Source organism: Ornithodoros turicata, unplaced genomic scaffold, assembly GCF_037126465.1.
Source record: "Ornithodoros turicata isolate Travis unplaced genomic scaffold, ASM3712646v1 Chromosome17, whole genome shotgun sequence".
Lineage (NCBI taxonomy): Eukaryota > Metazoa > Arthropoda > Arachnida > Ixodida > Argasidae > Ornithodoros > Ornithodoros turicata.
The window spans coordinates 2,707,075-2,717,769 of NW_026999326.1; the positions used below are offsets into that span (position 1 = coordinate 2,707,075).

At 49.0% G+C, this 10,695-nt stretch overlaps 2 non-coding genes and 1 pseudogene across 2 annotated transcripts; all 3 read left to right on the top strand.

Moving 5' to 3' along the window:
- The first annotated feature begins 1,334 nt into the window (after positions 1-1,334).
- On the top strand, positions 1,335-1,506 carry LOC135372920 (U2 spliceosomal RNA; annotated as a pseudogene).
- Positions 1,507-7,088: 5,582 nt separating this feature from the next.
- On the top strand, positions 7,089-7,271 carry LOC135372925 (U2 spliceosomal RNA). The gene has a single exon (XR_010416178.1). It is a non-coding gene; the product is annotated as a U2 spliceosomal RNA (small nuclear RNA).
- Positions 7,272-8,607: 1,336 nt separating this feature from the next.
- LOC135372908 (U2 spliceosomal RNA) lies at positions 8,608-8,806 on the top strand. The gene has a single exon (XR_010416166.1). It is a non-coding gene; the product is annotated as a U2 spliceosomal RNA (small nuclear RNA).
- Positions 8,807-10,695: the final 1,889 nt, after the last annotated feature.

Here is a 10,695-nt window from a genome sequence, read left to right on the forward strand (position 1 = left end):
TCTGTCCTTCGTGCTCCTGATGGGAGAGATAAAATATGAAATATGGAAATCAAGAAAGAGGAGGATATATGGAGGAACCAGTGAATCACTTCGGAAATCGTCCTTTTATATTGGGTTGAACATCCGTAAAAAGTTACAAGCCGAGTTGGATACACTTGATGAAATGGATTTTAAAAGGCGATGCAAAAACCACAGGCTTCTGTTCTCTGTAGCAGAGAAGAAAGTCAGAGTTAGCTTTTAGTGCTGCAGGGCCTTTGGACCGGGTAATTCTCGCGGAAGATGGTGACTGCCTTTGTTGCTTGTTTATGTGTCTGCACTATAGTGCGTGTGTAATACACTGTTAGAAAAATTTATACCTTTTGGGGTATAAACGGCTTGTCCCAGGGCGTGTACCTTTTGAGGTATAAACGCTATACCTTCCTCAAGGTATACTATCTTTATACCTTCCTGAAGGCATATTATTTGCACCTCAGGGTATAAACATATACCTCCTAGAGGGTATATTTTTAAGGGCTTTGTGGTATAATTGAAGAAAACGGTAATATTCGATTTGTTTCAGCGTCATATCCGAGTGGCGGCTTCCCAGTCCCAGCGCAGCTTTCCACAAATATCGGAAAAAAAGGACCAAAGGAACGATAACAAAAAAGAAAATACCTGGAGACACTCGCGCACAAACTCACAAAGCATGGATGTGAATGGGAGAGGAAAGAAATTAAGTAACAATTAGCATTACATTGGAAACCAAGAAGCAACACCAACAAATATTAGGAAAATATTTCCAGGAGCAGTTGGCATTTGCTGGAGAACTGATACATACACAACATATCGCGGCTACACATGGTGGAGACCATCCTTCGCGCGGAAAGCAACTTAAGAAGTGAGGGCGTGTAAATTTATATATTTTGGGATCAAATCATTGGCTTCCAGATGTCACTACCCAATATAATTAGAATCCTACTGTATTACTGACTATGTTTTTAAATTAACTTATTGTTTAACTGAGACGATATAGTCGCCGTCACAAATTAATGTGATCCCAGATGTTGTGGGAGAAAAGGTATACAAAACGCTGAAGGTATAAACGTAATATAGAAGTACTTTTTTTATACCCTCAGCTGCCGTGGAAGGTATAGAATCAGTGATCTATACCTTACACATGGTTTAAACAGGGTATAGACAGTGGTGATGAGGTATAAATGTCGTACTCTAGACCTTATTTATACCTTTTTTATACCATTTATATGCCTTTTCTTCTAACAGTGTAGTGTTTTTGTAACGGCTTCTTTGTGCTGAAGTTCGATTGTGATAGTTTGTACACGTGAATTGTACAGTGTATTTTATTTTCACAATAAATCTGTTCTTATCAGCTTAATATCTGATACGAGCCCTATTTGGATTCACGATATTAATCTTATTATTGGCCCGAGACAGTGTGGCTGAAGCTCGCCTCGGCACTGTCAAGCGTTGCCATGGTATTGCACTACCTCCAGGTGTAGCCCACCCGTCTCAAATACAAAAAAAGAAAAATTCGGAAACAGCACCAATAAGCATCAGCCATGATGACCAGAGACAGGCAAAACAGGGAAGCGTAGAAACAACATCAAGCAAAGCAGGGAACCTACAGCAGACATAGACACAGAACACACCGGAGACAACCACTGGGAAATGTCCTGTCTGGCCACTAGGGTACACATTCATTCATTCATTCACTCATTCAATCATTCATTCATTCTATGTATCTATCTATCTATATATCTATCGCTATCTATCTCTCTATCTCTCTCCCTATCTCTACCTACCTTGGAATTTCCAATCAATCATTTTTATCTCACGGGCCGTGATGCATTAGTACTAACACCCTAGATAGCTAGATAGATAGCTAGATAGATAGATAGACAGATAGATAGACAGTTAGATAGCTAGCTAGCTAGTGTTCCGTACCCATATACCACGATGCCCAAACTGGCGACGTGCCACGCGCGGACGTAGAAGGCGAGACTGAGACAGAAGCGAAAGGGCGAGACGCGCAGTCTATGTCTCTTCTCGGTCTTTTGGCGGATACAAGGGAGAAAGAAACACGAGTTCCGTCCACTAACGTGCGCATTTCATGCAGTCCGACTATCATTCTAGTGCTTCTTACACGCACCACATCATGTTGAATTTGGCGACGTGACACCCGCGGAGGCAGGTGCCGCGACCGTGACCAGAGCGAAAGATGGACGTGTAATATTTACCGCTTCTCGGCCTTTTGGCTAAGATCAAAGTGTACTCCTCTTGGAATGCGCGGCCCGTAAAACGGTCGTCGGGGCAACATCGCTTGCGGTGTTGTTTCCGGGAAGATTTTTTCTAAAGTCCTTGATAATATGCTCTGGTAATATCTCGTAATATGCTCTGGTCTCTCTTCAAATCCGCGTATTGATCTTTCGATCTTTCGCGGTGGAGGGAGGCGAAAGGGAGCCGGTCCTTCATATTTCGAGAAGGGCCCCTTGATAACGCGGTCCGCCCCCGGGTGCACCGTGTCTTAGAATGCGCGGCCCGTAAAACGGTCGTCGGGGCAGCATCGCTAGCGGTGTTGTTTCCGGGAAGATTTTTTCTAAAGTCCTTGATAACGCGGTCCGCCCCTGTGTGGGCCGTGTCTTTGAACGCGCGGCCGATAACAAGGTCGTCGGGGCAGTACCGCTTGCGGTGCTGTTCCGGGAAGATCTTTTCTTGGTCTTTCGATCGCCAAAAGGTCTGAGAGTGGTGATACTAAGTACCTCTCGCGGCGTGCCGTCCTTTTCAGGACGTTTGGAGTGTCGCGCTTAGAGCAAGGCCCCTCTGTGGGAGTGGTTTATAGCACCTTGCCTCGAAGCAACCACTCTCACAGGTGGTGTTAAGTAGGCAGCTTGCTGCCTACCGCCCTTTTCAGGGCGAGGAAGACCAGCTGAAGGAGGGCCCACTACTGGGCGTGGTTCATTGCCCCCTTCTGAAGCAGCCTGACCCGGGGCTGGTTACCTTGTGACTATGCCAGGGGGCATCCCACCGACATCCCACCGACAGGGGGTGGGGGGGCATCCCACCGACAATGCCGTGGGGAAAGCGGCACCGGACAACAGCTCGCCGCGAAGCAGCCGACCTCGCGCTATGGACGCCGACCCCCCCGCCACCTAGGGTGACACCGACAGCGACCAGACGGCCCATGGCCCAGCCCGCCACGTCCCTGCCTGCCTGCCAGCCCACGCCTGGCGCCTTGGAGGCCGTTGACTCCGAACTGCCACCAGATCTCGTAGCGAATACTATGAGCACGAGCACAGCAACGTCGACTCCTCCAGAACCTGGACCCAACCCTTGCGGCCCTTTACAGTCGCAGCCTGGTGTCCCTATACACCACCACGAAGGACCGGTTTTTACCTCCTCTGTGAGGACACCGACCCTTGGGACACAGCAGAATGCACAGCCTCCTGGCCCTCTACACCACGAACATGAACCGGCCTTTACGTCCTCTGTGAGGACACCCGCCCCTGACACACAGGAAGATTTGGAGCTTCCAGCTGCCGACGACGTATGCCGACGAAACGAGCGGCGTACAACCCACGAGGGACGGATCGACACTGACAGTTTATTTCCCCTTACGGGACCACTTCAGCTGCTGTGGAGATGACTGTTCGGTGTCGTACAGATCAGCGGTATGGACATCACAGAGGAGCTCCCTGACTCGACATCTGGAACGGGCCCGCAACATTCGCATCCAGCGAACACGCTACCTCTGCTCCGACTGTGGTCAGTCGCTTAACGCAAGGCCCACATCGCATGAATGCAGCCCTGCCAGCCGCCAAGCTAGCCCACAGGAACGACGCAGGTATGCTCACAAATGCGAAGTATGCGGGGACACGTTCCCAACACGGAGAGTACTAGACAATGACCTCATAAAGCATAGGAGGGACCAAGCTAGGGCGGCACGAGTAAACCAGTGCCGGAGGAGCGGCGCTGGAACCACAGCAAATAATACGCACAACGACGAATCACAAGGAACTGAAGCGCCACAGGGGCCAACCACCCATGAGAACAGCGCGGCTCTCAACGGGCTCACCCAGCTGAACAGCACGGCCCTCAGCGAGCTGAACTCTACACAGGACGTAACGATCATGGAGAACGACGCTCCCCACAGCCATGAGGGCGGCGAAGCCGGCTACTCCTCCGTCTCTGTATCAACGATCACCGACAGTGCTACCCCAGAGAAAGACGCCTCCCACGATGGTCCGACAGCCAGCGCGGAGCTAGTCGATCCAGCTCTGAACTGCAGTGGTCCCAATCCTAACTGGGACGCCAATACCCACAAGACAGAGCCCTCAGACCAAAACCTACGATATCCCCGAAGACCTGCTTCAGGAGTTCGTCAGTGAAGTAAAGAAACACCTGGACTCGGCAAAGTCAGAGTCAGCCTGGACCTCCTTTGAGGAGACGCTAGCAGATGCCACCGAAGCTGTTGCCGCCGCAGTCAAGATCCGTAATACACCGCATCAGGATAGACTCAGGAGGCAAATCAACCCTGACAACCCGCGATGCACCCAGCGAATGTACAAAAGGAACCGACGCCAGGCCGTGAGGCTTATCACGCAGGGGACTCAAGAAAGGTGCCCCATATCGGATGAAGTGCTTACAGACCACTTCCGCCATGTATGGGAGGAGAAACAGGCGGACACCGAACTACTTTGTAGCAGGACACCGGCGAAAGAGGAAATCAACTGAGAGCCATTCTCCCCAGAAGAAGTGAGAGCTCGCCTACGCCGCTGCGAAAGCACAGCTCCTGTAGACGACCAGTTGGCATACGCCCACTGGAAGGCTGTTGACCCGGGATGCTACTTCCTGGCAGCAGTATTCAATGTATGCCTCCTATACAGGCGGGTACCGAGCACCTGGCGTGCCACCAGGACGGTGCTCATCTACAAGAAAGGAGATCGCCAGGACCCATCAAGCTGGAGGCCCATCCCTCTCGGGAGGACGATTGCAAAACTTTATGCGGGATGTTGGTCCTCCAGGCTGCAATGCTGGATCCAGGACGAAGAAGTCCTATCGAAATGCCAGAAGGGATTCCTGCCTCACGATGGTGTGTTCGAACACAACTTCGTGTTGCAGGAAAGGTTCAACAACGCGCGCAGTGGAGGAAAGGAGCTATGTGTAGGGATGCTGGATTACACAAACGCATTCGGATCTGTTCCACACAATGCCCTAGTGGACGCCGTCAAAGGAGCAGGGACCGGCGCAACATTTGTAGAAGAAATCCAGGACATATACTTGGAAAACACGACCACCATACTGAGCAGCAATGGATGCACCGAGTCGATACCTACGCGGGCTGGTATTCGTCAAGGATACCCGCTGAGCGGCCTGCTCTTCAACCTGGTGGTGGACCCGATCTCAAGAAGAATCCAAGGGGAAGGAAAAGAACATCGCATCTTAGCATACGCTGACGATATTACAGCCATGTCTCCTGACCCTACGACACTACAAACATACATCAACTTGGTCGCGTCCATGTCCACGAAGTTAGGGCTGCAGCTAAATCCTCGAAAGTGCAAGACCCTCCATCTGTCCGGCACTCGACCCGTGGGACTCAGGGATATCACCTTCACAGTGCTGGCTAACCTATACCGGCGCAAGGACCGAGGAATTTGCCAGTCCCCCCTTCCTCGGAAAGCCAGTGGGATTCAACATCTTGCCCGAAGGCTCAACAGTCAGCGATGCCATCGCCACCAGCCAGAAGATCCTGAACTCCATGTTGTCCCCCTGGCAACGACTAGACACAGTTAAGACATTCGTCTTCCCAGCGCTGAATTTTGAAATGCGGCTTGGTATACTGGGGAAGACCGAGTGGCAGAAACTTGACAACGCACTCCGACCACTCCTGAAAAAGACGCTGTACTTGCCCACAGGGGCTACGAACGACTACCTTTACGGCAGCAAAAATTCCGGAGCGTGCGCCATTCCTTTAGCTGCCGAGTTGAGCGACCTGTCTCGCATCGACAGCGCGTTCAAGCTGCTTACATCGAAAGACGAAGAGGTCAAGCTCCTGTCATGGAATGCACTGGAAAGCACCACCGAGGGAAGGCTCCGGCGAAAGGCAACCGAGCGCGACATGGAGGACTTCCTCTCAGGCGAAAATGAAGGTGAATTCCGTGCCCCCTCGTCAGGCCTGAGAAACCTATGGACAGAGGCTAGGTGGGAGGCTAAGTCACGTGGGAGTTCACGGACAAAGAGCCGTACCTCACATGCGGTAGTTCCAGCGTCACTGCACTGCAAAGAAGGCGCGTCATTGCCACTCTTCGAAAGGAAATCAGCAATCGTCGAGACGAAAGTTTTAAAAGCCTCCACAATCAGGGAAAGGTAATGGAGTGCGTTGCAGCGGACCCTTCAAGCAGCCACTTTCGTCGCTGCGCCACCTATACCAGGTTCTCTGATTGGAGGCTCATTCACAAGGCAAGGTTGAACCTCCTCCCACTCAACGGTGCACGGCCTTGGCAATCAGGAGGTGACACTAGATGCCGAAGATGCGGATACGCCAGCGAAACGCTGCCGCATGTAGTATACCACTGCATGAGGCAGAGCGCGGCCATGACCGACAGGCACAACCGTGTTGTGGACAGAATCAAAAAGGCAGCCAGTGGCCGATATACAATAATGGCGGAAAATCAACCCATTGGAGGCACAGCGCTGCGGCCGGACCTCGTCCTTCAGAAAGGAGAAGAAGCGGTAATCGTCGACGTGTGCTGTCCATTTGAAAATCGGATATCTGCCCTTCTCGAAGCCCGAAAAGAAAAAGACAGAAAATACCAGACAGTGAAGGAAAACCTTCAGCGACGTTTCCAACGAGTATCCATTGAAGCCGTCGTTGTTGGTGCCCTAGGGTCCTGGGATCCCCGCAACGACAGACTCCTCAAGAAGCTGTGCTCGAAGACCTACGCAAAGAAACTCAAAAAACTGTGCGTGAGTGACGTGATAGCTGCCTCGCGCGACATATACGCCGCACATATCACGACGAACTCGAATAGGTGATCGCGTCCAAGCGACGACCATAAGACTTACTGTACATAATGATCTAGTATACTATCATTGCCTAGAAAAATGCCGTTAACATGTATAAAAAAGACTCTGTTCTTATCAGCCTAATATCTGATACGAGCCCTATTTGGACTCACGATATTTTTGGCCCGAGACAGTGTATCTGAAGCTGGCCTCGGCACTGTCAAGGGTTGCCCTGGTATTGCACTACCTCCAGGTGTAGCCCACCCGTCTCAAATCAAAAGAAATAAAATTCGGAAACAGCACCAATAAGCATCAGCCATGATGACCAGAGACAGGCAAAACAGGGAAGCGTAGAAACAACACCAAGCAAAGCAGGGAACCCACAGCAGACACGGAACACACTGGAGACAACCACTGGGAAATGTCCTGTCTGGCCACTAGGGTACACATTCATTCATTCAAACTATCTCTCTCTCTCTCTCTCTCTCTCTCTCTACCTACCTACCTACCTTGCAATTTCCAATCAATCATTTTTATCTCACGGGCCGTGATGCATTAGTACTAACACCCTAGTGTTCCGTACCCATATACCACGATGCCCAAACTGGCGACGTACCACGCGCGGACGTAGAAGGCGAGACTGCGACAGAAGCGAAAGGGGGAGACGTGCAGTCTATATCTCTTCTCGGTCTTTTGGCGGATACAAGGGAGAAAGAAACACGAGTTCCGTCCGCTAACATGCGCATTTCATGCAGTCCGACTATCATTCTAGTGCTTCTTACACGCACCACATCATGTTGAATTTGGCGACGTGACCCCCGCGGAGGCAGGTGCCGCGACCGTGACCAGAGTGAAAGATGGACGTGCAATATTTATCGCTTCTCGGCCTTTTGGCTACGATTAAAGTGTAGCCACAAAAGCAGCCACTTTCTTCGCTGCGCCACCTATACCAGGTTCTCTGATTGGAGGCTCATTCACAAGGCAAGGTTGAACCTCCTCCCACTCAACGGTGCACGGCCTTGGCAATCAGGAGGTGACACTAGATGCCGAGGATGCGGATACGCCAGCGAAACGCTGCCGCATGTTGTATACCACTGCATGAGGCAGAGCGCGGCCATGACCGACAGGCACAACCGTGTTGTGGACAAAATCGAAAAGGCAGCCAGTGGCCGATATACAATAATGGCGGAAAATCAACCGATTGGAGGCACAGCGCTGCGGCCGGACCTCGTCCTTCAGAAAGGAGAAGAAGCGGTAATCGTCGACGTGTGCTGTCCATTTAAAAATCGGATATCTGCCGTTCTCCAAGCCCGAAAAGAAAAAGACAGAAAATACCAGACAGTGAAGGAAAACCTTCAGCGACGTTTCCAACGAGTATCCATTGAAGCCGTCGTTGTTGGTGCCCTAGGGTCCTGGGATCCCCGCAACGACAGACTCCTCAAGAAGCTGTGCTCGAAGACCTACGCAAAGAAACTAAAAAAAGTGTGCGTAAGTGACGTGATAGCTGCCTCGCGCGACATATACACCGCACATATCATGACGAACCCGTATAGGTGATCGCGTCCAAGCGACGACCATAAGACTTACTGTACATAATGATCTAGTATACTATCATTGCCCAGAAAAATGCCGTTAACATGTATAATAAAACTCTGTTCTTATCAGCTTAATATCTGATACGAGCCCTATTTGGACTCACGATATTAATCTTATTTTTGTCCCGAGACAGTGTGTCTGAAGCTGGCCTCGGCACTGTCAAGGGTTGCCCTAGTATTGGACTACCTCCAGGTGTAGCCCACCCGTCTCAAATCAAAAGAAAGAAAAATTCGGAAACAGCACCAATAAGCATCAGCCATGATGACCAGAGACAGGCAAAACAGGGAAGCGTAGAAACAACACCAAGCAAAGCAGGGAACCTACAGCAGACATAGACACAGAACACACTGGAGACAACCACTGGGAAATGTCCTGTCTGGCCACTAGGGTAGAGATTCATTCAATCTGTCTGTCTATCTGTCTATCTATCTATCTATCTATCTATCTATCTATCTATCTATCTATCTATCTATCTATCTATCTATCTATCTATCTATCTATCTATCTATCTATCTGTCTGTCTGTCTGTCTGTCTATCTGTCTATCTGTCTATCTATATATCTGTCTATCTATCTATCTACCTATCTACCTATCTATCTACCTACCTATCTATCTACCTACCTACCTACCCATCTATCTACTTACTTACTGACTGACTTACTTACTTGATGAGGCATTTGAGGCTTTGTGTGTATTTTTCCTTGCCGTGTGTTCCAGCCTCAGGCCATAAATTGTCTCATATACTTATATTGTTCGTTTTGTATAGCCTTATGTCCAAGCACAATGTTGACAATGTTGACTATTGTAATTGGTCTGAGATGCCATCTACCACCTCCCAAGTGGGTTCGGAGTTCAAGTTAGCGAACGTCAAATCTGAGATTGAACCAGAATTTTTACTCACCCTTGTGTTTTGCATAATTGCCTGTGTCAACCCGAATTGATGCGCAATAATAATAATAATATCGGTGCTGGAAGAATCTCTACCATAAGGGATAAGATTTACCCAATCGATATCTGGAAGATTAAAATCACCACTTAGTATAAGCTTTGCTACTTTGTCGAGGTTATTGCTCATGTATTTATTAAACGCATCCATGACAGAGGGGGATGATCCAGGAGGACGGTATACGGCAGCATGTAGTAGTTGACATTGTCAATACAGAGTTTACACCAGACACCTTCCACATCGTCGAGTGTTTCTAACAAGACATACTCAAAAATATCTACTTGCTACTCCCCCACCTTTATAACCTCTGTCTTTTCTGATCACATTGTAATTAGACGGAAACACTTCAGAATCTCCAATATCATCAGTTAGCCATGTTTCAGTGATAATAATAACGTCAGGCATTAGAGAAGTGCAGATTTCTTCAAATTCAAGCGTTTTATTTAGTATACTTCTTCCATTCAGATTAACAACCGAGAAAACACGAGGTTCTTAGCAGACTCCGCTGGTGCCTTGATTGTTATTTCTGTATTTCACATACCTTCTCCGAGGAAGCATTGTATTGATATTGTTTTCCATTTCTGGTAAGCGTGTTATATCGTAACCGATGATTCTTCTCTACCCCACGCCTGCAGAAAGTTCGTTCTGCATCCACGGAAGCATAGATCAGTTTCGAGCAGAGTAATGGTCCTCAATGAGCAGTGACACATAACCGATGCACTGAGCCAGCAGTATATATATATATATATATATCCAATATCCCCAAGACAAATGATAATGATGCGTGTTTTTACGTACGTCACTGGACACACAAAAGCTGCCTTGCAACGGCATTCGAAACTGTGACCAAAGCAAGTGTCGTGGTGTGACCCCCTCCCATTTCTTTCGTGTTCCGTATCCTGTAAGGCACACCGAAACCGTATTCTCACATACGTTCGGCACTGAAATGAAAGAGACGCAGAAATGGCTAATTCCGAAAAGAAATACCTCAGTGTTTTGGTCGGGTATTACTGTCCACAGATGAACATTCAATGAATGTTCTCGCATTCCTATAGCGTTTATCTTTCGAAGCAAGCACGCGTGAAATGAATACGTTTTAACGCGTTAGTATTAGAGTCCTCGGTACGCAAGAATCGCGGCGTGGTGTTTCT